This window comes from Theobroma cacao, chromosome 4 (assembly GCF_000208745.1).
Source record: "Theobroma cacao cultivar B97-61/B2 chromosome 4, Criollo_cocoa_genome_V2, whole genome shotgun sequence".
Classification (NCBI taxonomy): domain Eukaryota; kingdom Viridiplantae; phylum Streptophyta; class Magnoliopsida; order Malvales; family Malvaceae; genus Theobroma; species Theobroma cacao.
In genome coordinates, this window is record NC_030853.1 from 13,202,113 (window position 1) to 13,207,202 (window position 5,090).

General features: G+C 33.3%; 1 pseudogene; it reads left to right on the forward strand.

Annotated features, from left to right (window-relative positions):
• On the forward strand, window positions 441-3,334 carry LOC18507253 (annotated as a pseudogene).

Below are 5,090 nucleotides of genomic sequence, written 5' to 3' on the forward strand. Positions count from 1 at the left end.
ACCAAATAAGGCAGTGGTGGCAATGGAAAGTGATTAAGAGTTTTACAAAGTAATCCTTTCCATGGGCATCAATTTCTCTAGTCAGCTCAAATATTAGAATGAATAAGTTAAAGTGAAAGACATTAATGATAAAAAAACACAAGATGGAGTGCAAGCTACAGCTAAAGGGATCTTAAATCCTGCAAAAACAAACTCCACCTGTGGGATTGTCTTCATATTTAATGTATAAACATTGAAATTTATGTTTGAACTGTTGTAATATTGTTTTAGATGATTTCTTGTCATTTTATTACAAAGCATCTGATTTAACAAGAAGCCGTCACTTAAGCCTAGGCCTTGTTTGAACCGACAACGCAAATCCTTAAACTATATATATATATATATAAACAATCTAATCTGTCAATCCAAAGGAAAAAACATCTCTCTATCACTCAGTCAATATGGCTCTTCGCTTCTTCTCTTTGATTTTCTTTCTTTTTTGTTCTAACTCTTGGGCTGAATTGATACATTTCTTGCCAGGACAACACAAGAATGTTTCTTTTAATCAGTATTCTGGCTACATTGTAACCGATGCTAGACATGGCAGAGCTCTTTTCTACTACTTTGTTGAAGCCGATTCCAATACAGATGAATTGAAACCTTTGACTTTGTGGCTCAATGGAGGTTCAAAGAAGAATTATTTTCCATATCTTAGTTCATGAACATTACTGTTGTTTTATTTTGTTATCAAACCAAAAGCCATTTTATCTATAATCATGACACACGAAAATTTTTCCTTTTTGCAATATTTTTTTCTTGTACAATGACTCTTGAATGACATGTTACTTCAAATGGACAAAGTAAATATTTGCTATTGACTTTTCTAGCTTCTAAGAATGTACTCATTTTGAGATGAAGTTTTGTGTTAAAAACTTGATGTTATTAATTGTTTAATGTAGGGCCTGGTTGTTCTTCTCTTGGCTTTGGTGCATTCATGGAACATGGTCCATTCCAACCAGGAGAAGATGGAACTCTTATCAAGAATGAATATTCTTGGAACTTGGGTATATCAACCTAGCAATATTCTTCACGCTTTAAGTTGCTTGTTTAAGTATAGAATGCTGGAAAAAGTAACAGATTCATTCATCTTTACCTAAATTGAAAATTTGGATAGAGTCGAATATGTTATACGTGGAATCGCCAATTGGGGTTGGGTTTTCATACTCAAACACTAGTAAGAATTACTTGTGGAATGATACACAGACAGGTTTGATATTTTCCTATTGATCATTAATAGTACTTCATCTTGTATAACAATATCCTGTACTAATTCTCAGGACTTGACTTCATTCACGATTTTTTATTGTGGTAGCTCAAGATAACTTGATGTTTATTTTGAACTGGCTGGAAGAATTTCCACAGTACAAAGAATCTGACTTCTTTCTAGCTGGTGAAAGCTATGCAGGTAACTACTCCATTGTCAGTTAAGTGTTCTGTATATTGAAAATATTGTTCATGATTAAACATATATAATGTCGGTAAAAATGTTTCAGAGAATTCCTTTTTCTTTTGAAACATTGCTTGTAGGCCACTACATCCCACAGCTTGCAGCCTTATTGGTAGAGCACAACAAGAAGCCTAACATCGAACCAGTCAACCTCAAAGCCATTGCTGTAATACATATGATATCTGATCTCACAATTAAGCTAAATGCAAATCTTTAATTTCTATGTCCAATTTTAATAGCCAACCATTTTTTTATAGCTTGGAAATCCACTTTTGGACCTAGACATTAGTGTATTGGCCGGTGACTTCTTGTGGTCACATGGTGCTATATCAGATGAAACCCTGTTCTTGGAGAAGACAGTATGCAATGACTCAAAGTATTTGCGAGAATACGTTCAGATAAATGGTCTGAAGGATGCAATGATGTATTCAATAGAGTTGAGGATGAAGTTGGTGTAGATGTTGGACTAGATGACCTTCTCTTGCCTACGTGCTTATCATCAAGCTATGCAGAGCAACTTAAACTTAAAGGAAAGCTCGGGAAGATACATTCAGCTGTATGTCTCAAGTATTCTTGGTATTTTGAATTACATTGATCATTAATTCAGAGTATTAGGATAACAATATGAGATTGGGTTTTTGCATATGAACACTTGGCAGGTTGCTAAGAGAGCAAAAAAAGGTGATCCATGCCTTGAAGGAAGAATATTGACCTATCTTAATAGGCCTGAAGTTCAAAAGGCGCTCCACGTCAGTACAACTCACCACCCTTCCCATTGGGCTTTCTGTGAAGGGTCTCTTCCTATATTTTTCTCTGTAGATTCTAGTCACTTTGGAGTTTGGACAATACATTACCATTTTTTTATTTATTTGTTATGGTTGAAATAATAAAATAATAGTTTTGCAGGCCTCTTGTCTACCAAGAAGACAACTTAGACATGAACCTCATACCTCTTGTCTCGGATCTTATCAAGGAGGGAATTCCCGTCTTGTTATATAAGTATGTATTCAACACTTTCCAGAGTTGGAAGTTTTATTTTATAGTATGTTCAATTTTTGCTGCTACTTCATATTTAAAAATTTGAGTGGTCTTTTGTATCAAATAGTGGTGACCAAGATGCAAAAATCCCTCTTACTCAGACAAGGATAATTGCTAATAACATTGCAAAGGATTTGAAACTCGTTCCCCTTACAGAATATGGCACTTGGTATGACAATAAGCAGGTATATCCTACTCCACATCTCTATAGTTCATTTCAATCTTGTTCAGCCCCATTTGGTCCATAGATATGGGCCTTTGGCTCAAGGACTTCTCTTGTTCTTGAGTCCTATTAGAACATCTTTGAGAAAGAGTATGTGACCTGCCAATTATTGTTTTTTTTTTTTGTCTATTTAACGAGAAACTTAGTTATAAGGGCAATCTCAGTAGTATTTGTCCAGTTAAAATTCATTTGTCTATTCAGCGACTATCAATAATTATTGTTAGTTTGAGGATTTTAAGTCAGAATAACAATAAGAGAAGTATACTATATCCGTTAATTAATAAAGTTATTATAGTGACTCATTTAAATGAAATGAAATTGAATTTGGAATTGAGAAGGAAATGGGTAATGCAGGTAGGAGGATGGACACAATCATTTGGTGCTACGGAAGATAGGAAGAATTACGCCACATATCTGACATTTGCTACAGTCAGGGGTGCAGCTCATGAGGTTCCTTTCACATCCCCTTCACAAGCTCTCACACTGTTCCATTCCTTTGTCAATGGAATCCCTTTACCTAGGGCTCCTCAGAATTGATATCTATTGTCAACCATTGAAATCCATTCCTCATTTCGGATTGCACTACTTTTCTTTCTTTCAGGTTTAATAATAAAATTTTCGAATTTGACTTGTACTTACCTTAAAAAAATTTCTCCTGAAACTGGTTGTGCAACTTCTGCTTGACAATTAATCTTGTGTTCTATATAAGAGGCTAACCACCCTGTGTGACTTATAACCTGTAAACTTCCTACAACTCGGCATGGAAAATGACACAACATTTTTCAAGTGTGAAAAGATGCTGCCGTTGTCAAGGCTTCTTTTAAAGATAAATAACATTCATTGATCAGTTGTTCAAGAGAGAGGAAACTCCATGTAAAATCTACTCAACTCTATCTTTAATCTGTTGTAGCACTCCTTTTTTTAAAAAAAAAATTCTTAAAAAGATGAGAATTCAACTCCATTGGTCAGAATAGTGCGTAATTATATATTTGATCCAAATCTCATACTCAAACTTAATTCAATGTCTAACCTATTGGTTCAAACTTCAACTGTTGAATAAAGAAGTCACAACTTGGCCAAATATCTCCCCTTAGGAATAATTATAAAACCAAACATCTTTTGGTGTTTGGGTTCATAATCTTAATGAAAATGAAGATGATCACCGTCCTCCTTCTCCTCCTTCCCCATCATTAATCTCACATAAATAAAACAAAAACTGAAATAGTTTAATTGCTTAGCTTGCCTTTAATTACAAGAGTCTTGGAGGAAGAAATAATGTGTGTATATATATAGATTTAAAGTTGAGGTCAATCATTTCTTTGATTTAATGCAAAGAAGTGCTGAGACGTGTTGACCCTTGCAGTTACAACCTTGTCTCTCAAAGGCAAGAGGCTGCTATATAATGTATTAATTCTATGTGTGACAATTGACGATTAGATTTATAGGCAACTAAGATAAGGTTGCTTCATGGCAAAAAAGAAAAAGAAAAATTTGGAAAGAGAGAACCCATGGATGACTGACTTGTAAAAGTCTATAATTAAAACCCCTGGTCCACATTATTCCTATATTAATCTACTAATTCTGTCTAAACAAAGATTATTTTAAGTATTAAAACCAGTAGAATTTGCTAACCATAGGTCAAGGTCCATTAAATGATCAGCTTAATTGGCTAAAAAAAATAGGAGGTAACAATATTTTTTTGTATATATTATATAGTTGAGTGAGGGTGTGGCAGCCCTAAGGGCAACTAATAACGGTGTGAATAGAACCCAAATATTTTATCTGATAAAGGGTAATAAAGCTTTTTTAATTAACTGAGATCGCCAACTTCATAAAATAAAACCTCGAGAAATCATGTATGTTAAAATAATAGTACTTAGTTAGAGATATGTTAAACTAACTATATTATATAAGCTTATAAATAAAGGAACACATTGACGCCATGATGAATTTAATAATCCAACCATAGTCTTATTATTAAGTTAATGTGAAATGGATGATGTGAATTGAGTACAGAGATCAAATTGCAGATGACAATAGTTAATACAAGTTGCAGAAAATTCAGATCCCGATGATGTACTTATTGCATGTTGCCGCCAATATTGAAAGTATCAAATTGTAAGGAAAATCATGAATCAAAATACTTAGGATATATAACAATCCATGACAAAATTAATCAACAATTTTTCTTTTTAATTATATATAATTATATATATATATATCTATATCTTTTGAAGAATTTAATATTGTGAAAATAAGTAGTAAATCGTAACAACCCAATGTTGTTTTAAACGTTTTTAACAATTTAACACTAAAGAAAGATGAGAAACACGAGTTTTGCCA